We start from the raw sequence: 25,731 nt of genomic DNA, 5'->3' as shown, positions 1-25,731 counted from the left end.
GATTCAAAAAATGACTTACGCAGAATTCCATAGTCGTTAAGGAAAAAGAACTTGAGCAGACCCTTCACAAAAGAGGATTTCCAAATGGCCAATAAGCAAGTGGAAAGGTGCTCAACATCACTAGAGAAATTTACCACAATGAGATACTACTATACACTGACTAGATTGCCTAAAAGATCAACAATACCAAGTGTTGGCAAGGCTATGAAGTAGCTAGAACTGGTAAGAGGTAAATAAGAAAACTGTTGTACGGCACAGGAAATATAGCCAATATTTTATAATAACTTTAAAGGGAGGATAATCTATAAAAATATTGAATCACGATGTTGTACACCTGAAACTAATACAACATTGTAAATCAACTATAAAATCTCCTATAAGCAACTCCCAACCTATGGGAATATAAACCTTCTGTGACAAGTACTAAACTCTTGACAAGTGTTATTATAGGTTGCAAGTTGAATTTTCTGAACATGGAGATAGCTACTGGGAAGGCTTAGTTGGGCATGCAAGGATACTAATTCCCCCAGCCAGTGTTGCTAGTCTATATTAAATATTACTGTGTATCAATACATATATATGTTTACAGGATACATTAGAATTCACTGTAGGTCCATCCTTTCGATAAATGTACTTTGGTTAGTGGTGATGTTACTACCTTAATTCAAAAGAATCAGCAGAATCACTGTTGGGTAATTATAACTCCAACACCAAACTTTCTCAACCATTCTGTTAAAAAATCTCAGAGGGGGACTTCCTGGTGGCGCAGTGGTTAAGAATCCTCCTGCCAATGCAGGCGACACTAGTTCGATCCCTGGTCAGGGAAGATCCCACATGCCGAGGAGCAACTAAGCCTACGCACCACAACTACTGAGCCCTCATGCTGCAACTACTGAAGCCCTAGAGCCACAACTACTGAGCCCTCAAGCCGCAACTACTGAGGTCCGCACACAGAGAGCCCGGGCTCCACAACCAGAGAAGCCACCGCAATGAGGAGCCCACGCACCACAACTAGAGAAAGCCCATGTGCAGCAACGAAGACCCAACACAGCCAAAAATAAATTTAAAAAAAAAAACTCAGAGGGAGAGGATGCTGCACATGCTTTTGCTTTTATTTAATCAGAATTGAGGAAATTATACCTCTTAATTAAGCTAAATTGGTAGTTCAAAATTCTATATTAAATTTATTTGTTAACTATAAACTATATTATGAAATAGAATCGATATTTTGTTTCATATTTAATGGAATTTGTATGACATAATAGGATTTAATATTTGTAAGATCTCATCTGGTATGAATTACTTTTCTGCTACAGCCTTTAGAAAAGATTGTGAAAGCTACAATATCACTAATCTCTTCTTAAGATTATTTTCACTTAATGCTGCATTAAAATGTGTTTTTTTTGTTTTGTTTTGTTTTGTTTTGTTTTTAAATTTTACTTATTTATTTATTTTGGGGGGGTACACCAAGTTCAATCATCTGTTTTTAATCACATATCCCCGTATTCTAAAATGTGTTTTTTAAGGTCAGAGAACATGAAAAAAGAAAACTGTGGTGTTTACTATAACTACTACAGTTCATCTTGCACCCAGCAAGTTTACTCTGGTACAAACCCAAGAGAAATGCGTGCAATGTCTACTAAAAGATATGTGTACAGAATGTCCATAGCAACTTTATTCACAACAGTTAAAAATTAGAAACAATCCAAATATCCATCAACAGGAAAATGGATAAATAATGGTGTATTCATACAACTGGAAACTACACAGCAATAAAAAGTGAATGAACTGCTATACGCAACAACACAGATGAATCTCTCAGACATAAAGTTGAACGAAAGGTATTAACCACAGAAGAGTGAATATGGTATGATGCTTTATATGATGTTCAAAACCAGGCAAAACTATAATAAATGGTGGGAATTCTCTGGCTGCGCAGTGGTTAAGAACCCACCTGCCAGTGCAGGGGACATGGGTTCGAATCCTGGTCCAGGAAGATCCCACATGCCATGGAGCAACTAAGCCCTTGAGCCACAACTACTGAGCCCACATGCCGCAACTACTGAAGCCTGTGTGCCTTGAGCCCGTGCTCTGCAACAAGAGAAGGCACTGCAATGAGAAGCCCGTGTGCTGCAACGAAGAGTAGCCCCCACACACCACAACTAGAGAAAGCCTGGGCGCAGCAACGAAGACCCAACACAGCCAATAAATAAATAAATAAATTTTAAAAACTATAATAGTGATAGAGCTCTGAATAGTGGTTAATTCTGGGGGCATTATTGACTGAGCAAGGGGAATTGGGAAGACTTCTGCAGTGCTGGAAATGTTTTCCATATCTTGAATGTTTTATATCTGGGTAGTGGTCACATGGGTTTCCTTTTCACTGTGGATTCTTCCCCAACTTTGGACTTTGGCATGATTGTTATTCATACCTGAACCTCTCCTGTTGCACCTCTTCTCAAAGCAACTCATGTTGTTTGAAGGGTTCTTCAGATCATAGGTCAAAAATCACCCCTTGGAGGTGGTGGCAGTGGGTGCCAGGGGAAAAAGGGTATCTATTGTCTGGGTCAGTGGCATTGAAAACAGTCGATTCCCAAGCTTGCTGTCCTTATATGTATTTGTCTCATCTCTTGTGACACTTTATTTCTTCCCTGTCCCTGGGGTTGTCTTAAAGCTGTTGACTTCCGGGATTTGCAGATTTCACAATGCGGTACTACTTACTTTTTTGTCTGTAGGTTATTTCTCCAGGGGAAAAGACAATAATTTCCTAAAAATCCATATAAATGTGAAGAAAAGCAGTATGTTACTGGTTGATGGTGGGTTTTTTTAATAGTACAAAATAAAAATACTAGAAAGAAAAGAAATGGTATCAGTGAGATGACAGCAGTTGTAATGAACAGAAAGCTTGATTCAAACTGTCTTAAATTATAAACGTAATTTATTGGCTCATGTAATTGAATAATCCATAAATAGGACTGGGTTCAGATGACGTTTGATACAATGCTTTGTTTTTTAATACATTTGTTTATTTATTTATTTTTGGCTGCGTTGGGTCTTTGTTGCTGCGCGCAGGCTTCCTCTAGTTGCCTCGAGCGGGAGCTACTCTTTGTTGCGGTGCGCAGGCTTCTCTTTGCGGTGGCTTCTCTTACTGTGGAGCACAGGCTGTAGGCGCACAGGCTTCAGTAGTTGTGGCTCTTGGGCTCTAGAGCGCAGGCTTAGTAGTTGTGGTGCATGGGCTTAGTTGCTCTGTGGCACGTGGGATCTTCCTGGACCAGTGCTTGAACCCATGTCCCCTACATTGGCTGGTGGATTCTTAACCACCACTGTGCCACCAGGGAAGTCCCACAATGCCTTTTGATTTTATAAGGACTTGATGTGGCAGACACAGCCGGTTGCCTTCCTAATACCTATTCCCCCCTCCTCTAAAAAAGAAGACCGCTTTTGTTCGGGAAAGTGGCTAGTTAAGCAGACTAATTTTCTCAGATTTCCTAAGAGTTCATGGTGTCCCTGGGGTACATTGTGACCCACAGACTTATGTTGAGGGCTTCTGGGAAAGTTGCTTCCCTGGCAGAGGTGTCTCCCTTTTCTGCTTCTGTTCCTTTCAACTTCCTGCTGAGAATGTAAGTATAATGCTTAGAGCTGTAGCAGCCAACTTTTGACCTTAAGGCAATGAGGCAACAGCCGTGAGACTGGACTAGCTTGCTGTGATGGTGGACAAGAGAAGCAGACTGTGCCTCCGTGGCATTGTGAAGTTACACCAGCCCTGGTCTGCCCACCTCCTGGTGTCCATTGCAGGAGATAAATGAGACAAATGTTTGTTTAAGCTGCTGTTAGGCTTTTCTCTTAGTTGAGACTAACCACATTCCCAACTAATATCTTCAATTTCTTTACATCTCTTGTGTACATTTTTTGTGGTAAATGCTTCGTTCTAAGGCTTGTTTCCCCTCGTAGACACAAACTGGCTTCCAGTAGTCTCAGGAGCCTCCTACTTCCTCACTTGCATCCTAAAGGAGAAAGTCATCTTTATCCTAGAATTCCCTGGTCCTGGTTCTGAAAATCCTGCTGGCATCTACTTCTGGAGTCTGTGGCTAGAGAACTCACAGTGAGCTCTGCTGATCTGGGCAGGGCCTGATGGTCCTCCCTTAATGGTAGCTGAGCCCTCAGCAGACCCCAAGCATCCCTGAGATCAGCCTGTGACTGACCACAAACGTCCTGACCTCCAGAGGCCTTGCCACATCTGAGGCCTTGAGGGTAGAGTATTGCATGGGACAGCACCTTCTGCCAAGGTCAGGGCCAAAATCTGCCCTTGTCAGCCAGATTTGGCTTTTGGTTCAGGCAGGTGTTGACTCTGGGCAGATTGCCAGCCCAGAAAAGAATGAGTTTGGGTGTGAGATCTTCTTCCTCAGCACAGCCTTGAAAGCATGTGCTCAGGGTGTTTTGTTGGTAAAATAGAAGTTAGGCTGTATTTGAGTGGTCCAGAGAGAGCTTAAACTGCAGAAGGTCTGGGTATCATCACAGTCTTGTCTGAGGTCACAAAGTGTGTAAGTGGTGGAGCTGAGAGTCAAACTGAAAAGTGTGACACTCCACTGACCACCCCCCCCAACCATGATGCTAAGACACAGTGACACTTGGGGTCATATATAAATATATATAATTTTAACACAGACCTCCTTTGATTGCATTATAAGTACACAAGGCTATCAATTCCACAAAGAAATGTGCCTTCTCCCATTTTCCCTGAAGCACGTGACTCTTTGACCTCTCTTTTATTGTTATATTGATTTTGTAGACACAGGTACAGAAATAGTTTTCAACTTCAGCGTTGGCAATGGTGCAGGAGTAAGACTAAAAGCCACACGCAGTCTCAATACTGGGGAGGTATGGTGCATGCTTGGCCTGAAAAGGGAGGCCATTGATGCCAGGTGGAGATGCGGCCCCAATGCTGCCAGAGCTTCATATGTTTCAAGAAAAGCCAGAAAACTGAATTTTTATATGTTGCTTCAATGCTGGCTCAAAAAAGCATTGTGCAGGTTGTCAAGTTCTCACTTCCAGTGTAACGGGAGAGAACTTCTGCACTGACAGTGGTGTGAGAACACGGGGAAGATTCCCTTCTTCCAACAATACTGGTAGCTTTCTTGGAGGAGGTGGTATTTAAGGAGGGTTCCTAAAGGTCGACAGAGCATCCCAAAAGGAAGAAGGTAGGGAGTAACCTCAGCACAGCTTTTGCACAGTTTTTCATCACAGGAATGCTAGTGGACCCTGCAGTTTCGAGCATCACAATGCTCTGGCCCCCACTGGTCCACACCCTCGGCTTCCTGGTTCCAGCCTCGAGGGGATCAGCCCGCTTCTGCCTTTCAGTTTTCTTCTTCCTGGGAACCAAGGAACAGTTGATGAGGCTCCAGGTGTCCTCCTATGGCCTCCCAGTGAATGAGGCTGGCGTCTGCTCCCTGGAGTGGCAAAGGGAACCACTAGCTCTTGGGGCTTTCCCCTTGAACTTAGAAGGTGAGGCAGCAAAGAGAAGGGAGAAGGGAGGAGGTGGGGACTTCCCTGGTGGTTCAGTGGTTAAGGCTCTGCATTTCCAATGCAGGGGGTGTGGGCTCGATACCTCTCTGGGAACTAAGATCCCACATGTCACTCTGTGTGGCAAAAAAAGGAGGGAGGGAGGGCCTGAGGATTCCCCACTGAGTGAGAGTCACCCTCCCCAGGCCATCCCTACTTTTCAGAAAGGTTAAGCCAACTAGGGCAGCAGCCACCTGGACACCACACTTTGGTGGATGTGGCGGGGGAGGGGGGGTTGGAGCAGCACCTTCTATCTTGTGAGCTTCATCATCATCTAATGTAAACATCATAAATAGCACAGTAATCTCATCTTATGGGCCCCCCTGATGTGATGCAATAATCACCAAAATAGTATTCTTACTAACATTGTTTAACACAAATCTCATCTTAAGGCAGAAATCAGGTAAATCCAGAATATGGTGCTAAAACTGTCCTGAACTCTTACAAAAAGTAATCAGACAAAGCCTGAGTGCGGGGCAGAGAATACTCTTCTGTATTAAAAGACACTAAAAAGACCGAACAACCAAGCATGTGAACCTTGCCTCCTGAACTGAAATAAAAATGCTATAAAGACATTCTTGAGACCAGTAGGGATGACACGACTGAATGGCTGTTGATTTCCTTGGTTGTGATGATGGTGCTCTAATGGTGTAGAGTGGGGTCTCTCAACCTCAACATTTTGGGGCCAGATAATTGTCTTCTGGGAGTTTAGCAGCATTTCTGGCCCCTGCCCACTAGGTGTCAGGAGCACAGCACCCACTCAGGTGCAACAAGCTGCAAAGTAAGAGATGTTTTAGAATTAGGAATGAAGGTTGCATCGCATCATAAATATATTAAAGAAATGTCTTAAAATAGTGAATTTTATATTATATGAATTTTTTTCAATAAAAAAATGTAATTTAAAAGATGTCTCCGTTTGACATTGTCAAATATTGTCAATTTTTGTCCCCCTGGGGGCCAAAATCACCCCGGCTGAAACCACTGATGCAGAGAGTACACTGCTGGGTGGGAAGTGGGGGTGGGGTGGGGGGAGGGAATGCAGGCGGAACAACTGGGGAGGGAAATGTCTTATTTGTAACTCACTTTCAATGAGCAAATGTGGTAAATATTAACCATTGGTGACACTAGGTGACAGGTGTGTGGGTTGTTCATTTGACTATTCTGTCAACTTTCTATAGACTAATTTTTTTTCAAAACCAAAAGAAGAGAATTCAACTTGAAATTTTCTGTTTACAGCATCCCAAGGGACCTCTGACAGGTGCCAACTGTGCAGCCTCCCTTCAGGTACTGTTATCGTAAATGCTACACTGGTTGAGTGGCTCACGTTCCTCATGCTCCGAGGGAAGACTCTTTATCTCTCTCCCCTCTCCCTCCCTCTCTCCCTCCCTCTCTCTCTCTCCCCCTTGCTCCCGCCCTCTGTCCCTCCTGCCCTATCTCACTCCAAGACTCCCTGAACATATTGGCCCGTGCTGCACGCTGACCTGTGGAGAGAAAAGCATCCCATGAACTGTCATACACTCAGACTGGTGCTGGTGATGCTCTGTCAGTTCCTGTGTGGTGAGTAGTCTCTCCTGTGGCAGCTGTAAAACACGGTCACAAAACTCTTTAGCACTTGTTCCACTTAGAGGTGGGGGTCTATGACCCCTCTCCTTGCATATGGACTCTTCAGCTACTTAACCCATAGAGTATGGTGGAAGTGACACTGTACTAGTTTCCAAATCTAGGCCTTAGAAAACTAGCATCTGCCATTTTCTGTCTCCTTTGAGATACTGCCCTTAGAACCCAGCTGTCATGCTGTGAGGAAGCCCAAGCCACCCTGTGGAGAGACACATGGAGAGAAGTAGCATACGGCACCAGCTTGAAATCCATGTGAGTGAGTTACCTTGGAAGTGGATTCTCCAGCCCCAGCTGTGTGGGGGGGAGTGGGGGTGCAGAGAAGAGCTGTCCCTGCTCAGCTCTGCTCATTTTGTAGATTCGCAAGCAAACTACGTGTTGCTGCATTTTTAAATCACTAATTTTTGGAGTGGTTTGTTTGCAGTGATAGATAACTGATACATCCCCTAGTAGGAGCATGGGCTTGAAAGGGAGGAAGTGGGCCAGCTCTCTATCCCCGTAGCTAGGACCTAGGACAGCACTTGTTCCTTCAACAAGTATTTATTGAGTAGCCACCAAGCGGTGGACAGTATACCAGAGGCTGAGGAGTTAGCAGCGAATGAGGTGGACCTACCCTGCCTGGCGGGCACAACTCAGGCACAGGAATGAGCGACTATAGCCTCAGCCTGAGAAAGGGGGAGGGAGAACTGTCTCCCCAGGCCGGTGGGGGGGGGGTGGTGGTGCGGGTGGTTATTTCTAAGCTGAGACCTGACTCAGGAAAAGGAGTCACCCATGCAGAGAAGCAGAGAAAGGGCAGATGGAACACCATGTGCCAGTTCTGGATAAGCTTGCCAGATTTGGCAATAAAAATAAATAAAAATTTAACACGCAGTTAAATATGAACTTCAGATAAACAATGAATACTTTTTTCATATATACATATGCCCCATGCAGTATTGGGGACATTCTTATACTAAAAAGTTATTCGTTATTTACAGTATTTGAAATTCAAGTTTAACTGGGAGTCCTGTATTTTATCCAGAAACCCTAGTTCTAGGGCAAAAAAGAGAGAGGAGAAAAAGAACTCTTGATTTCAGGGGACAGTTCAGGAAGCCAGAGGCAAACAGGGCCTGGCATGAGAGGTGAAGGTGAGCAGCGGCAAGGTCACGAAAGGTCCGCCTGCCAAGGTCCATTCTGAGTTTCATCCTAAAGCAGTGGGGCGCCGTGAGCAGGGGAGCAACACGGTTAGCTTTGTGTTTTAGGTACTCCGAGCTACTGTGTGAGAGGGGTGGGAGCCTGGAGGCAGGGAAACCAGGAGGAGCCTCTTGCCCTGCGATGCGCATACTCTCTCTGCATCGTTACCACAGAGCCATGAACATGTTGGTGGACTAATCCCCCACTTTGTATTTTTCTTTTCTACAATATGTTTTAAGCTATATATTTCCCCATAACCACTGCCTCCCATATATCCCACAAGTATTGGGGGGTTTTTTGATTTTATTTTTGTTTTTGTGCCGTGTGGCACGTGGGATCTTAGTTCCCCAACCAGGGATCGAACCCGCGCCCCCTGCATTGAGAGCGTGGCATCTTAACCACTGGACCTCCAGGGAAGTCCCTATCCCTCAAGTTGTGATATGTTTAATTTTTTATTATCACTGCATTCAGAATATTTTCTAATTTCCCTTGAAATGTCTCCTCTGACCTATGGATTCTTTATGTGTGTTGTATGATTTCCAAATATTTGAGATTTTTCTGTGAATTTCATTTATTTATTTTCATTTCCTTCCACTGTGGTCAGAGAACATACTTGGCACATTCTTTGAATTTTATGAATATCATTTGATGGGTGAACATATGGTCTGTGGTGGTGAAGGTAGCACGTTTGCTGGAGAAGAAAGTGAGGGCTGCAGCTGTTGAGTTTAGTCTTCATAAATGTCAGTTACACTCGCGGTAGTTGACAGTGTTCTTCTGCTCTTCTGTGTATTTCCTCGTTATTTAGTCCAGCTATTCTATCCTCTTATGGGTGTGGGGTGTAAAAATCTTTAGTGATTATTATAGGTTAGTCAGGTTCTTCCCTTTTTTGTCAGTTTTTTCTTCAAATCTTTTGAAGTTCTGTTACTGCATACATAGACGTGTGATTATTATGACTTCCCAAGTGAATGCTTTTATCCATACAGTTTCCCTGTTTAGCTTGGGTAACACCCATTCTCTTGAAGTCCACCATGTCTGATATTACTCTCGCTGCTGCAGCTTTCCTGGACTCACTGTCAGCTTGGCATATCTTTATCCATTCTTTACTTTCACCTTATTTATGTCTTTATATTTAAAGTGAGCTTAATTATAGATAGCATATAGTCTTCTGCTCATCAGAGAATCTCTGCCCTTTACTTGGCATTTTAGTACATTTACATCTAATTATTATACATATTATTGATATGGTTCATTTAGTTCCATGATTTTACTATTCAATTTCTTGTTTTCCCTTGTTTTTGTGCCTCTGTTCCTGTTTGGGTTTTGGAGGAAAAATACAACATTTTGTTGTATTCTCACTGTTCTGTTTATCAGGTAATGTGGAAGGTTGCTAATTTTGAGTGATTTCTAGAACAAGAATAGACTCTGCAGTAGATCTAGGCTACAGCAGGAGCAGTCCTGCTGCTTATGTCTTTCACAGAGAAAGATGGTGTGGGAAGCTTTGGGCAAGCCCCAACAGGAGAGTCGCAGGGACTTTCTTCTATAACATTAGAAAAGTAATTGCTGACCTTGGTATTGACTGAGTTCATGACCATGGGTTATCATGTGACCATGTGGCTAGAACTGCCCATCATGAACTGGGTGCTGGCAGACCCACAGAATCATTAGGTTGGCCAGGCCAAGCAGCAGGTCCATCATTTAGATGTTGTTTATCCCAGATCAAGCTTAGGCAGATCCAAATAGCATAAGTAATCTCTACAAACAGGTGGCTCAAACACCAACGTGGCCTAACACTGTTGCACTGATGCCTCACTCATCTCACACCCTGCATTGTGTGGGGTACCCAGCAAACAGCTAATAGAGGGGAAGAAAGCCCAAGCTTGCTTCAAGGACCCATTGTCTTGGTGTGAAGGAGCCAAACTGAAAATAAACTGCTCTTGCATTACACCCCCAGCTGTGGGCGGAAGTCTTCCCAGTGGAGGAAAGTTTGAGCAGTGCACCTCTTCAGAGGTGAAAGCAAGAGCTGCTTTACGGGCCTGGGAGCTATTTAGTCACACAGGGCAACCTGCTCGAAAGGGTCCCACACTTGTTTGATGCCCTGCTGTCGACACCTTGAAATTCATAATCATTCTGAACAAGGTGCTCTGCATTTATATTTTGCACTGAATCCCACAAAATGTGTCCTGGGTAAAAGGTTCCATGACCAGTGCAGAAAAGAGGACCCGCAGTAGATAAGACTACCTTGACCACCAGGATGTGCCATGATACCAGAGTGTGTGTGCGCGTGTGTGTGTGTGTGTGTGTGTGTGCGCGCATGTGTGTGCCTGTGTGTGTGTGTACAGCCATATGGTACTTATTAGACCCTCAAAAATGATGACTGTTGTTACTCTATGTTATTGGTGGTGACTGTGATGATGATAGGAGGTATTGACTCCTCCAGCATTGTTTTGCAAAGTTCGTTTAAGCCTGGGTGATTCACTGTCCACAAGCTATCCTTCTGTTTTGTTCTACTGAAATGAAAACAATGAAAAAATGCAAAGCATTTTTTATTCAAGCAGTGCCTTTGATAACCCTCAGGAATTTAACACAAATACATACCTAACCTTTCAAACACCTGCTAATATTTTTGCACACCCTCATTCAACCCCCATCCAACCAGTTGCATCAACAGTCCCTAAAATCCCACCCCACACCCCACCCAGCTGCCACGGATTCTCTCAGAATTCACATGGACAGGCACCCACACACACCCAGGTCATGTGAGTGAGTGTGGGTGATGTCTGTACAATTCCCCACCAGTTCAATGTGAAAACTCCTGCCAGGGACAGCTGGCTGCAAACCCTATCATTTTCATTTGAAAATTTTTATCACAAATTAGAAATTATGCGTGTGTGTATGATTTCTGGTGCCTAAGAAGGATGAGAAGGCTTGGCATCTTGAAAGGGCATTAGATATATTCCTATAGTTTTCTGGATTTCCAGGAAAAGCCAGAGATTGTGATTATGTGGAAGCTTCGTAAGGAAACAAAGGTGATTCTCTGCCCTTGTGGAGTCTGGAGGCTGGGGATCTGAAAACCCTGAAAGCTCTGAAAATGCTTTAAAGTGAGGCCCTGGGGATACAGAGGCCCTGGTTTAAGGAGGGCTGCCTATGTCAAGGAGAAAACCAGCAATTCCACCGCCTCTCATGATACAACAAAAAGCCAGGGCCAAGAGAGGGTGGGGGTGAAGGACGATGTCACCTGCTCCTTTCACATTTCCTGTAAGAAATAAATCCCTGCAGAAACTCCTGGCTCAGAAAATGAGTCACTGGCTTTATAAGCCAAGAGAGATGAAAAGCAGATTCCAGGAAGCAAGCAAGGAGGAAGCTTGGGGAAAGTTTTCAGCTTTAGTGTGAAACTATCAAGTCTCTATGCTCTTGTGGGAATTCAAGGAGAAAAACAACAGTGAGAAAGACTAGAGAAATAGCAAGGGACCAGACAGGGCTCAAGTGAGAGCCTGTGCATTTGGGCAATTTGGAATGACTGATGGAACCAACTCTGCAAATTATCCAGGCAGCTTCACAGAGGGAGAAAATATCCCAGTGTTCCAAGGCCTGCAGTCATTCCTAATCCAACAGATATTTACAAGCATCCGTCAAGTTCCTTTGGTGGGTGCTGGGCGTAGAGTAGTCAGTGAGGCACTGTAGTCCCTGGTCCTACAGAACTCACAGCTATTGAGCAAGTCATCACACTTGTGCCAAGTGACAAGGAAGAAGGTTCAGGGGTGTGAGCCACTGTGGGGGTCCTAGAAGGCTTCTTGACACCTAGGGTAGGATTGTCCAAATACACCGTAGGGCAGGCTAAATTTCAGGCAGAGGCCTGGATCCGAGAGAGCAGGGCTTCTTGGATGAAATGAATGGAGAGCAGTTTGGGGAACAGAAGCACAAGAAAAGATTGGGTGGATCCTTTCTCTTCTCTCATTTTGGGTTATTTATTTGCTTAGCAGATTTAGGGAAGTGCATCTCCTAAGGGCCAGGCAGTCTGTTGTCACTTTCTGTTTATTTACAGAGCAATTCAATTCACCAGTGTTTACTGAACTCCCTGAGTGAGCTGCGCCCAGCCACAGAGCAGGCAGAGGGCACAGCAAGAGTGAAGGCCCAGAGGTGGGACCCCACAAAGAAGTCTCAGGAAAGGGCCAGGAGTCCCTTGGGGGCCAGAGTGGGCTGAGGGAGCTGAGACCTGAGGGAACACTGAGCTGACCTTCAGAATCCAATCTGGTGGGGAGCAGGATGAGTCCTGGAGAGATCCTTGCCCTGAGAAGCCGAGGCCAGGTGGGAGAGGTCCCCCCTCAGCACATTCTCTTCTGTGTGACACTGGAGATAATTACCCCAGGGGCCAGCTGCCCCCACCGCCCTTCAGGAATTCGGGCCCTCCCTGCATGACATCTAGGCCACACTCCCGCCGCACAGCTCTGCGGGAGACAGGAGTCTCATTAAACACTTTCATCAGATGTGCTGGCCTGCCGTCACCAGTCTATTTCCTGGGACAACCTCTGCGAGCTCTCTGGGTTCCCAAGAGCCCAGGCTGATGGCTACCTTCCCCCCAGGCCAGAGGCCAGCCAACAGTCTGCTGGCCAAAGTCCTTCGGGCCCTCACGGATCCTGACTCAACTCACAGTGGCATCTGGGGGAGCAGGGGAGCCCTGGGAGGGAAGGTAAGAGTCTTGGTTCCCATCCCAGCCTGGCCACCGGTTCACCGGCCTCAGGCTTGGCATTGCTGTCTCTGCAACTTGATAACTTGAGATCTAGGACCTCTGAGTCTGAGAACCAGGCACAGAGTCAGGTGACTCTACCTAGAACTAGCGTTGGTATGGGATCCCTGGAGGGGAGCAGGTGGCCCTTTTGGGAGGGGAGGCAGAAAAGGGCTGTAATGGGAGAACCACAGGGCATTGTGAGAGTGAAGAAGAGGTTGCTGACCTGGCCTGGGGTCTAGGGGGGTATCCCAGAGGAAGTAGTGTCTGAGCTGAGACCTAAAGGGTGGGCAGGAGTTACCAGGTGAAGGAAAGCGAAAAAATATGCACAGAATAGCCTGTGCAAAGATGTGGAGGTGTGGGAAAGCAGGATGTATTCAGGGAACAAAGAAATGCAGTCTGGCTGGAGCTAGGACCTCATGGGGAGGAACTGGCCAGAGATGAAGGGCCAGCGGGGAAGTGAGAAGGGACAGGGTCCAATATGTAGAAGCCATCCAGCCACTCTGTGGAGAATAGACCAGGCCAGGTGAAACCAAGGACACTAAGGAGCCAGAAAGGAGGTGCAGGTGGTGCCCTGGCCAAGGGGTGGGGAGGATGGGGCAGACTTGATATCCAAAGAGGTGCCAGGGGAAAGGCCACCCAGACTCACCTAAGAACCTGGGAGGGAGAGCAGTTCTGAGGAGGAGAGATAGAGTCAACTTTGTACAGTGAGTTTGGGATGCCCAAGAGTCATCTTAGGTGGGGAAATGGCATGAAAGATGGGGCGCCAAGACTCAAGGCATCACTGTGGGAACAGAAACAAGGCCCTGGAGAAAAGAATGAAGGATGAGGGAAGGCGGGCCCGCACCCTGAGGAGCCCGCAGAGGGGCATAAAGAGACAGAGCCAGAGGAGCGGCTAGAGATGCAAGAGGAGCAGTCACAGAGCCAGAGGGAGTTTCAGAAGAGGGGGAAGATCATCCGTGTTCAACACACGCAGATCAGGTCAAAGGGGGGGGGGACTGAAAAGTGGAGGGTCAGGCTCTTGTGTGGAGGAGGTTTTAATGGTGGTGGTGGGCTTCCCAGTGACCATGATATGCAACCAGGTCTGAGTGTGAGCAGGACGGCTGCATAGGGCTGAAGAGGTTGTGCAATGCACACTTCAGTGACTTCATTCATGAAAATATGGCTTGGGGGTAAGTGGGCACCCGGTGGAGTTTGGCGGTATTTTGTGAAGCCCGTTACTGCATTGTGGAGACTTCCCACACGGTGGCGCCAAAGACCAACACTGTGGTCTGGGGCTTGCCTGGGGCGGGGCAGGGGCCAGTTTGAAGATCGTTGGCGCTCAGGTCATCATCCCGTGTGTGGAGGGTATTGCCAGATGTCCAGTGGCTAGGCCCTTCCCCACCTCGACGCCGTCCACGTCTCTGTCAGAACAGTTCTTCTGATGGTAGGAACTGAGAAATAAACTACACGCCACACACTGTAGCCTTTGCCAGGGGCCTGGCCTGAACGGGTCCCAGGTGAGCAACTCATCCCACAATCTGAGAGAGGCACAGATGTCCCTCCCACTTGTCCCTTAGGAGAAGGGAGTCTCAGGAAGGAAGGAAGCACGCCTGGCCCAGCCTGAGGGACACCGTCACCCCACCCCAGCAAGGCCCTATTCACAGCTCCCCCTGGAGGCCAAAGCTGGATCAGCGAGGACGATGGCAGAGAGAGCCCCACCTGGGGGAGAGTCCCCAGGAAGTCAGCCTGTCAAGCCTGGTGACCCTGGACTAGAAGCTTACACCCACCTGGTGCAGGGGTAGGCCTGGAAATGCCTGAATACGTAATGGCCATGGCATCTTTGAAAACAATGACACATTGATTAAAAACAATTATTTGTATAAGGAAATGCAAAGAAGAAAATAAAGCCAGGTGAAATTATGCCCAGAGATACTGGCCACTGCTGGGTTGAGCCTCCTGACAGCTCTCTGGGGCAATGGATGCAGGTTTGACCTGAGGAGACTCCTGCTACAGGAGAACAGGTGGCTGTTCTGGTGCTTTCCCCTAGTCCTCTGTGCTCTGATGTTGAGCACCTTTCTCTACTCAGAGATATAAAACCCTCACTCCCTACTCAGCCTGACCTGACTCTGCCACCTCTCAGACCTTACCTCCTTTCCCTCTCTTCCAGCCCTTGTGACTCAGATACAGCAAGGTCATTCCCACCTCTGAGCTGTTGCCCCTGCTGCTCCCCCAGCTTGGAGTACAGTAGTCCCTCGGTATCCACTGGGGATTGGTTCCAGGACCCTCTCACAGATATCAAAATCTGTGGACGCTCAAGTACAGTCGGTCCCCTGCAGATACAGAGCGTTGCCTCTACTCTTTCTCTGTATTCCACAACTGTTTCCTTCTCGTCATTCAGGTCTTGGCTCCAAAGTTGCTGTCTCAAAAAGGCCTTCCCTGATCACCCTGACTAAAGTAGCACCTCAGCCCCATCACTCCAAATCACATCACCCTGGTTTGTTTTCTCCACAGCTCTTCCCTGTCTCTGAAGTCATCTTACACATATGTGAGCTTAATTATTATCTGTCTCCTTGGGTTGGAGTGTAAATTCCTTGAGAGCAGAGACCTTGCCTATCTAGTCTGCCTCTGTGTCCCCAGCATCCAGAATGATGCCAGGCACATAGAAGGTGCTCAGTATCCATTTTCAGTGGCCAGGGGTTATCTCAGGGCACACCTGAGCCTCCTTCACCCTCTGTCTCCCACTGATGGTCACCAGGACTGTGCCATCCCTTTATCTCTGGCTGAACAAGCCAGTAATCACTGTCTTCAGACACAGACCTTTTCCTGCCTGCATAACTCTTCCTTTGGGATAAATTTCTTGAAGTGGAACTGCGGAGTGAAAGGAGGGTTGGCACTTGACATCCTGATATATACTGAAAAAACTACTCAAATACTCAAACCAGTTCCCATTCTCTAGAAAGCATCCACTTACACATCATGTCTGTTACTGCCGATCTCAGAGGCCCCCCAAAAGCCTCTTGTTGTTTCCATTTGCATTGTGTTGATTATTAATGAGACAGAGTACCTCTTAAAGTTGCAGTTTTGGTGAGTGAATGGATGAGTGCAGTTAAAGCATCAGAAAAGAGAAGTGGCTAAAGGTGAGAGTGCTAAAGCCAAGACTTGACTGTGGGCAGCATCCCTGCCCTTGGCCCTTTGACACACACAATGGGCAGTAGGGCCCAGCCTGGGATTGGAGGTGGGTGGAGGTGATAGCAGGTACAGGTACACCCACAGCCCCACACTTAACCCCCTTCAAGCCTGCATCTGCCCACACCACTCACTGAAGTGCCCTAGCAGAACGTGGTGCCCTGGTCCCTCTCATTTGACCTCTTGGTAAGCCAGTTAACCATCATCACCTCCAAAAGCTGCCTCTAGCCTAGATCCCTCTTTCCTCTACCCACACGTCCAACTGCCTTCTGGACACCTCCTCCTGGATGGATAGTCTCCAGACCCCTCAGGTGCCACCATATCCCCTTCCCCTAACCTGATCCTCTAGGCCTCCCCACATCATTGAAAAACACCACCATCCACCCATCACTCAGGCTCAAAATTCTGACATGATCTGGGATGCCTGTCTCTCTAGACCCCACATCCCATCCATCTCCCAGTCCTCCGTTCTGCCTCCTGAACCTCTCTTGAATGTTTCCATCTCTGCTGCCCCGACTCTGGTGCAGGCCACCATGACTGTGGCAGGAAAATGATAGCAGCCTCCTTGCTGCCTCTACCTGCCCCCTCCAAGCACTGCCTGAATGACCTTTGCAAAGCACAGATGTGGCCACAGGATTCCCATCGTCCTCCATGCTCCTTAGCCAGTCCCCAGAGCCCCTCATGGCTGGCCTCATCCCAACAGCTACACAGTTCTGCCGCCACACTAAACTTCTGCCCCCCGCCAGCAGAGGAGGCTGCTCCTTCCTCCTGTGCCTTGAACTCTGCTGTGCCTCTCTGCCCCAGACGCTCCTCTAAAGACCCACCCTCTGCCTGCCTAGGGAGCCCCAACAACTTGCCCCGTCCCTACAAAGCCCTTCCTCACCAACACACACCATCTTTCACACACACCAATGTGCACACAGACACAGCCACAATCACACACACAGTGGCAACATAAGAGGTATAGAGACTCAGGAAGGAGCTGCCCTCATTGACAGTGGGCGGCCTCACCTCTGTCCCCCCACTTCGGGAACCCCCAGAGCTGAGCACACACCAGGTTCCACGAACGCTTGCTGAATATCTTGCGAATGAATGAATGAATGAATGTGTACATTCTATCTGAGGTGTGTAACCACAGGCACAGTAAGGGGCAGACTTTATTCTGTCCCCTCACAGAAAGCTGGGGGGGGGCGGTTATATGGTGATGCTGCAGACCAGAGCGCTGTAGCCATGGGGGCTGTAGGGGCGGGTGAGGGAAGCTTCCGTTTTTCTGTGTTTGGAGACTCAAACTGCGTTACTTTCAAAAGTGGAACTAGCTGCGCCATATGTGAGGCACTGGGGTTCACTATGGTTCTCACCACTCTCTGCCATCTATTAAAGGGATTTTTTTTCTCAGGCCAGAGCCCATCCCTTCAGGAACGTGATTCAGTGCTCTGCCCTAGCTCCCAGCCAGCACCAGCAGAGAGTGTACTCAGGGAATGATGCCTGACTCTGGCACAGCCAAACTGATTAGGATTCAGTGAGCTGAACTGGAGCTCAGACTCTACTCCTTCCTCTGACCATGGAAAGGCCCCTCCTTCCCTGAGCCTCAGATGTTGTCTCTGTGAAATGGGTTTCAGCTGTGTCCTTCCTCCCCTGCTTAACTGGTTGCTGGGGAGAGGCCTGGGGGGGCTCTACCACCCCGTGATGCTCAGACGCTGTTACTCCCTCAAGGCCCCTGAACAGGGGGAGAGGGCCAGGTGAAGCCTCAGGTGTCCCGTCTGCTCACTGCAGCCCCATCCATGGCTGGCCCTGGTGTAAAAAGGGTGGGGAACCAGGACTGGTCACAGACAAGGACAATAGGCAGTGATGGGTACTCAGAAGGGGTGATTGGGAAGCCAGAGGACACAGGTTTCTTGGAGGAGGTGACACTTGAGAAGGGAGGCTGGGAGAAGAAACAGAGGCCAGAGAGTAGGGACCATGTCCAGGGATCCTCAGGGAGGCTGGTGTAGTAGAAACAGAGCAGGAGGGGCTGGCAGGACAGATGGGAGATGAGGAAGTGAGGTCATCTAAGGTCAAATCTCCTGGGTCTTGGAGGCCCCACTACAGAGTCTGGACTTCTCCTGAGGACATTGGGAAACCAATATGATCTGACTTATGTTTTTTTTTTAATAAATTTATTTATTTATTTTTTGGCTGCGTTGGGTCTTCGTTGCTGCACATGGGCTTTCTCTAGTTGCTGAGAGTGGGGGCTACTCTTCATTGTGGTGCACAGGCTCCTCATTGTAGTGGTTTCTCTTGTTGTAGAGCACGGACCCTAGGCGTGTGGGCTTCAGTAGGCACGTGGGCTTCAATAGGCACACGGGCTCAATAGTTGTGGCTCACGGGCTCTAGAGCACAGGCTCAATAGTTGTGGCGCATGGGTTTAGTTGCTCCGTGGCACGTGGAATCTTCCCAGAGCAGGGCTCGAACCCGTGTCCCCTGCACTGGCAGGCGGGTTCTTTACCACTGCGCCACCTAGGAAGTCCTGACTTATGATTTAAAAGATCACTTGAGTGCTCGCTTCGGCAGGACATATACTAAAATTGGAACGATATCGAGAAGATTAGCATGGCCCCTGCGGAAGGATGACACACAAATTCGTGAAGCGTTCCATATTTTTAAACAATTATATTCCAATAAAGAGCTTGGGGAAAAAAAAAAAAAGATCACTTGAGGGAATTCCCTGGCGGTCCAGTGGTTAGGACTCTGCACTTCCACTGCAGGGGGCCTGGGTTTGATCCCTGGTCAGAGAACTAAGATCCCACAAACTGTGTGGTGTGGCAAAAAAAAAAAAAAAAAAAAAACCAACAAAGATCACTTGAACTGTTGGGTGGACATCAACTGTAGGGTAGAAAGGAGGGGGCAGAGGGACCAGAAAAGATGGTGGCCCAGACCCAGGCACCAACTGTGACAATGCAGAGGTGTGGCCAGACACCGGACAGAGAGAGTGGTAGACTGTGAAGAGCAAGGGCATTATCTATGGAAAGTGGGAATTTTCTGGAAGTGGAATTGCAGAATCCCAGACGAAGAAAGAGTTCCTCAGACAGTACCCTGGTGAGCCCCCACAATCCCTTCTGCCTCATCAGAGTCCCAAACAATGGCACAGGAACAACTCTATGCACTGCCACCCCAGGGGCCAGCATGCTGTCCAGCCCTAAGTGCTCAGTGGGTATTTGTTGAGTGAACTAATAAACAACAGAATTCCAGTAGTGGGAGGTGAGGTGCAGAGAAGGAATGAATTTGAAACATGTTAAGGAGGTAGAATCTACAGAACTAGGAGGCTGAGTTAAAGTGGGAGTAGAGAGGGGGACGTCAAGGTTCACGCATTTACTCATTCATTCCCTCTCTCATTCGACAAATATTTCTTGAATTCCCACTATGAGCCACTCATCACCAGGGACAGTGGTGATGAGGACATCCATAGCCCCTGCCCGCACACAGCTTAGAGACTCACCGTGAGGCAGGCTTAGGCACGTGAGCACACGTGCTGCCCTGTGGTGATGGGTGACATGAAGGCATGAGTCCAAAGGACATAGGGACAGAGAGTACCAAGGAGAGGCTGTCTTTGGAGAAGGTGGTCAGAGGATGGCTTGCTGAGATGACTTTATAGGTGGGCAGGGACCAACTGCTGTCAGTATTGAGAGCTCCAGAGAGGCCCAGCCTCACTCAGTTGGGAGCCTGGGTGGACAGTGGTGCTTTGCAGAGATGAGAAGAAAAGGAAGAAGAGTCACTCTGGGGAAGGTCATGAGATCTGGTGGGTCATCCAGGGGCTCTAGGACAGGAGAGTGTTCTGGGCACAGGGGAAGGCTCAGGATATTCAACAGTGGATGGATGAGGTCCTAAGACTGGATGATATTTTAGGGTGAGAGAAATCAAAAGAAGAACCCAGTTTCTGGAAGCAATCCCCAGGTCTACTGACTACAGAAAAGGGGGTGTTGCAAAGGAAGGCAAAGAGGAGGGACTGGAGATGGGGGAGAACTAGGAGAGGGCAAGGTGTGTCTCTGTAAAGAGCTGGTGAGGGAGAGGATGTCAGTGCCCCTGAGGGCCCCTGCCCACCCCACCCCCCAACCTCTGGGTTGTCAAGACCAACCCACCGGAGGAGGGTGGGGCAGATATTCAGAAACCTCTTAAAGTCCCTCAAACCTTCTGGATGTATCTGTGCTACCTCTAAAGGTGACAGACTATAGAGTGAAGCCTGAAGGGTGGGGGATCTTTCAGGGTTGGAGACAACCAGTGTTGTCTTATTGATGGGAGGGGTGGGGGAGTGGAGCTGGCCCTTTGACCCCAGGGTGAGGTCAGCTATCAGCTCCACCTCAGCCCACTCCAGGGGAGAGCCAGTATTCTAGCTGCCTTATTGGAAAGGACTGGGCTCTGGCCCCCTTGGATATGTACCCAGACCTTGCCAGGGTCCTCACCCATGCTCGCAGAGCAAGGCCTGAGACTCCACAGATGCTAGTACTCAGTGAGTGGTGAATGCCTGGCCTGGCTAAGAACTCAGCCTGCCCCCACAGCAGGGAAACTGAGGCTGGCAGATGGGCAGGGCTGAGGGGCAGCGTCCAGACCCAGAAGCTGTCTGATGAGTAGGCTTCAGGCCTTCCTGTTCCCCTCTCTGAATCTGGCCCTGATCCTTTCCTGCAACTAACGCAGCCCAGCAGTGGCTGCTCCGGGACCTGTTTCCCATATGGGGGCCTAAAAGGTCTCTAGAGCCCACGGAATCCGAGGAAGGAGCAGGCAAGCGAGGCTCTCCGGTGCACCCGGTTTTGGGGTCAGCGTGAGAAAGAATGGTTCCTTCCTGCTTTTACTACTGGTTGTCCGAAAGTCGCCCAATTCCCGCATATGTATCCCGATCCCGAGCGCTGAGAACTACCACCTCCAGGGTCCCGCCCGTCTCCCCTCCCCCGCCCAGTCAAGCTGGTGGACGCCGCCGGCCACCGGCCTGCCCCGTTAGCCGAGAGGGCGGAGCGAGCCGTGGGCGCCTCCAGGGGTGCGGGAGCACAGGGGGAGGGGCCCAGCCAGCCAGGGGAGGAGCGGGGCGTCTGGGCGGCAGGCGGCGGAGCAGAGGGAGGGGCGGGCACCGGCGGCGGCGACAGCGGCAGCTGCGGCGCGACCTAGCCGGGCAGCGAAGAGTGCACGGAGAGGGCGAGGTCCGCGCAGCCCGGCGCAGCCATGTGAGTGTCCCCGCTGTTTCTGGGGGCCGCGGGCCGGGCGGGGGTCGGGCGCGGCCGTGCTGGTGCCTACCCCACCTGGGGAGTCCCGGATCTGCTGCCCCGGCTGCGGCCCTGTCCCGTATCGCCCCATCTCTGGGACCCAGGCCTCGCGGTGTTGTTCCTCCCCTCCCCTCCGGCGCGGAGAACGCCCACAAAAAGCCGCCGCCTCTGGGCCTGCCGCACCCGGTGCTGCCTCCTTCCCACCCACGGCAAGGCCCAGACGGCCCGTGCCCCAGGGCTCTGGTGTGGGCCAGGCCTGAGGGTGGGCCCTTGGCGCCAGCCTGGGCCCTGGCACGGACGCTCACCGGGAGCCCCACAGTCCTCGCCGCGGGAGAGACTGAGCTGGGAATGGGGAGAGGGCGACAAGAGGTGCAGGCCTGCCTCCGAGATGAGCTAATCTCTCTGGACCCACCAGCTGGCCTAAGCCGATTTGGGGCCCGACCCGAGGTGGCCGATCCGGCCTTGGGCTGGGCTCTTCGCCCAAATCTGGCGCGGCCCAGGCGGAAGAGGACCGCCCCGATGCGGTGGGGGAACAGACCCTGTTACCTGGAAATGAGAGGCTGGTGTGGGGACTTTGCAAGCTGCCAGGCCTGAGCACCCTGCAGAACCGGTTTGGGCAAGGGGCTGCTCATCAGGGCTAGGGGTCCGGGTAAGCCTGACTTCAGCACCCTCTGTTCTCCTCTTCCGATGAGGCCTGAGTTCAGCCTTGGAGACTGACCCATCTCAGCCAGTTCTGGGTTGCTTCTAATACATGTCCAGGCTAGCTGGCCGAGCACCTACTGTGTGCAGTCTAATATAACAATAACGGTGGTACTTCTGTGGGGCTTGCCCTGGGCCTGCATCGCTCAATGACGGCATAGCCTTCTGAGGAGGGTTACCAGAAAATCTGGCGGATGCAGAAACTAGCCCAGGGAGGTTAAGTAATATTCTGAAGGTCACACAGCGGGTTTGGATAGAGGTGGGAATTAGACCCAGATCTAAATTCTTGCCACTGCACTGTCCACTTCCCTGGCACAGAGGGTAGAGGCGGGGAAGGAGGGGAGCGGGGACGAGAATTGGAGAGTGAGGTACAAAATAGTCCAAGGAGACCAGGAGGCTTAGTGCCCACTTCAACCCTCCCTCCCTGTCCTGGGTCCTGTGGGGCAGCAGCTACAGAAGGGTACCTGAAAATGGGCGGGGGTGAGGGGGGCACACAGAGCACCAGGCTACGTCCTCCCCGGGTGGAAAAGCAGGCGGGGAGTACACGCGGCTGGCCGAGTCACTGAGGGCCCCTCACAGCAGCTCGGACCAGCGCCTCTGCCACGCTCGGCCCGGGGGAGGCCACAAGGCTTCCAGTGCGCTGTCGTCCCGGGAATGTGACCAGCTGACCAGGAAGGGGGCCGGCAGGAAGTGAGGCCACTCCGCCGCCTCCGCCCGGTTCCGGGGTGGGGGGCCCCAGGCCGCATCGCGTGCCTCTCCCTCCCTGCTCCCGCAGCTGCGGCATGACGTCAGCAGCCGGGTTTGGGGCGGTTGCCATGGAGACAGGGGCAGGCTCAGGAGGGACCCCATTCTTCCTTGAAGCCGCCCCTTGCCCGGGTTATTTTTAGCGTGTGTTTACCTCTGTCCGGGGCGGCCCTGCGGTGGGGCGGGGCTGGACCAGGGACTCTCAGGAAAGAGGCTGGCCTGGCATACTGTTGAGCTGGGCAGCACAGGTGGGGGGGACCTCCTGCTCAGTACAAGTGCACCAGTTTTGGCGTATAGAGGGTACTGGAGGCGGTGGGATCTGGGGCCACGCGTGCCGCCATAGTTCTATTCCTAGCTGCCCCGAGCTAGCTATGCTGCAGGCCCCATCACCCTTGAGACCTGGGTTCTTTCCCATATCCAGAACAGCCTTTAGCGCTGGCATGAGTCCAGAGAGTCCCCTGGCTCTTATCAGCTAACCACCTACCCCCACCCCTGCCCCTCTCCCTTAGCGCAAGGGGTTCAGCTCTTTCCCTTCCCCTGCCCCTAGCAGAGGAGATCCTGCCTGTTCATTCCCTGGAATTGTCACTTAGATTAATATTTTGATGATCATTTGGACCAACAGTTATACATCGTGGTCCCTGTGGCAGATGCCCAGTCAGAGAAAGAAAGCTGATGGGACAGTCAACCTACTCTGAATCCAGCCCACCTACTCAGTTCCAGAATCCCAGGGAACCCCCACTCTGCCCCATTCTCAGGGAGCAGAACCCCACTTGCTGATGCAATCAGAAAGTAAGGAAGGGAAAAGGAAGTTATCTGCGAGGGTTGTTGAAGTGGACAGAGACTTGAAATCTACTCCTCCAGCACCTCAGCATCTACCTGTATCTCAGCAACCCAGTTTGATCAGCCCCCAACTCATACTCAGCTCCTGCCCTCCTTCATTGCTTTGGTGCAGGGCACAGAGGATACAGCAGTGAGCAAAGCAGACAGGCCTCAGCCCCCAGAGTTCACAGTCTGGTTGGAAGACAGACCCTAAAGGAGAACTGACAACTGAGTTGTGTGGCCTCAGGGATCAGACAGAGGAAGCTATGAGGCACCTAAAAGGGGGAACCAATCCAGGGCAGGCTTCCTGGAGGAAGAAGTAGTAGGATAACACTTGAAAAAAGAGAGGGAGCTGATCAGGCTGAGAGTAGTGAGAAGAGGATATAGGATCAATGAGAGCTGCTGCTTAAATGCTGAAGAGCCTTACAGGCATGGAGAGAATTCACAGTAGCTGGACCAGAATGACCATGGTGGGGGTGGGGTGGGGGGGGGTGAGGGAAGGAGAGAACTGTGATGGGAGGAGGAAGGTACATGAGGGGGACAGAGCCTGAAGGGCTTGTAGGTCATGTTAGAGTCTGCACTTTATCCTTAGAGTAGGGGAATGCCCACTGATGTTTCAAAAGAGTTAGAATAGAGGGAAGTTAAAGATTTAGAGTCCTGGAGTTTGAATCCTGACCCTACCATTTAGCAGCTGTATAATCTTGGGCAGATTAGTAATTGTTAATAACAGCAGTTACTATTTATCATGTGCTTACAATGAGGTATTGTGTCCACCCCAACTTCTGTACTCCACATACAATTCTCCCTTCCCCAACCACTCCTGATAGGGGAAGTATCTCATTTCATCCTCCCACCAGCCCTGTGAGATAGTTGTTATTATTGTTGTTATCCTCATTTTAAAAAATATTTATCTATCTATCTTTGGCTGCATTCGGTCTTAGTTGCGGCACACAGGATCTTCATTGCAGTATGCAGGATCTTTCATTGCCCTGCAGGCTTCTCTCTAGTTGTGGCTCATGGGCTTAGTAGTTGCGGCACACAGGTTTAGTTGCCCTGCAGCATATGGGATCTTAGTTTCCCTACCAGGGATCAAACCCCCATCCCCTGCATTGGAAGGCAGATTTTTAACCACTGAACCACCAGAGGAGTCCCTTTTGTTATCCTCATGTAACAGATGGATAGGGGGGTGAAGGGGAAGCTGGGACGAAGTGAGACAGTAGCACTGACATACATACACTATCAAATGTAAAATAGATAGCTAGTGGGAAGCTGCTGCATAACACAGGGAGATCAACTCAATGATTGGTGATGACCTAGAGGAGTGGGATAGAGAGGGTGGGAAGGAGTCGCAGGAGGGAGGGGATATGGGAATGTATGTATAAATACAGCTGATTCACTTTGTTGTACAGCAGAAACTGGCACAACTGTGTAAAGCAATTATACTTCAATAAAGAGCTTAAAAAATAGGATAGATCATTGTGAGTTAGCATGGAGACTGGGAACCCATTAGGAAGCTGTTGTAACATTCTAGGTGAGAACTGGTGATGGCTTGAACTTGAGTTCTAGCTATGGGGGTGGATGTGAGGGGGCAGATTCCAGAGATAGCAGGAGTAGGTGGTTGAGTAGATGTGGGGGTTAACAGAGGCTTCGGGATGCAGGATGATTCCTAGTTTCTGTCTTGAACAACTGGATAAATAGATGGTGGGGCTGTCATGGAGAGGTTAAGACTGGGGAGAGTCAGGTTTGAGGAGGTAAGTGTCGACTTTAGTTTGGGACTTCAAACTCAGCACATCCATAATAATCCTCTCCAAGTAGTCACTCAGCTTCTGGGAGGTATCAAGCAAGCAGTTGGATAAACAGGCCTGATGCTCAGAAGAATGGTTTGGCCAAGGAAGAGATATGGAAGCTGGCAACATTTAGATGGCATTGAGCTGTGAGAGATGTACCCAGCCCATGAGTGGGGAGGATGAGGCCCACTCGAGCATGGGGAGAAAGACAGCTCCT

General features: G+C 49.6%; 1 protein-coding gene and 1 non-coding gene across 6 annotated transcripts in view; both read left to right on the top strand.

The window, feature by feature from the left end:
* RIPOR1 (RHO family interacting cell polarization regulator 1) overlaps nucleotides 1–25,731 on the top strand; it is a 46,049-nt gene that overhangs the window by 8,539 nt on the left and 11,779 nt on the right. For 3 of the 5 annotated variants that reach the window (XM_057710599.1, XM_057710597.1, XM_057710596.1), the window contains 2 exons: nucleotides 6,796–7,116; nucleotides 7,326–7,428. The gene's annotated coding sequence lies outside the window, so the exon portion shown is untranslated. Of the gene's footprint in view, nucleotides 1–6,795; nucleotides 7,117–7,325; nucleotides 7,429–21,328; nucleotides 21,427–25,731 lie in introns of those variants that run through there. The other 2 variants (XM_057710598.1, XM_057710600.1) reach the window with 2 other exon arrangements.
* Nucleotides 18,772–18,878, top strand: LOC130839443 (U6 spliceosomal RNA). Its single transcript, XR_009049841.1, has one exon. It is a non-coding gene; the product is annotated as a U6 spliceosomal RNA (small nuclear RNA).

The sequence above is a fragment of the Hippopotamus amphibius genome, chromosome 16 (assembly GCF_030028045.1).
Source record: "Hippopotamus amphibius kiboko isolate mHipAmp2 chromosome 16, mHipAmp2.hap2, whole genome shotgun sequence".
Taxonomy (NCBI): domain Eukaryota; kingdom Metazoa; phylum Chordata; class Mammalia; order Artiodactyla; family Hippopotamidae; genus Hippopotamus; species Hippopotamus amphibius.
Note: the sequence above shows the minus strand (reverse complement) of the source record. Positions and strands in the feature narration are given on the sequence as shown.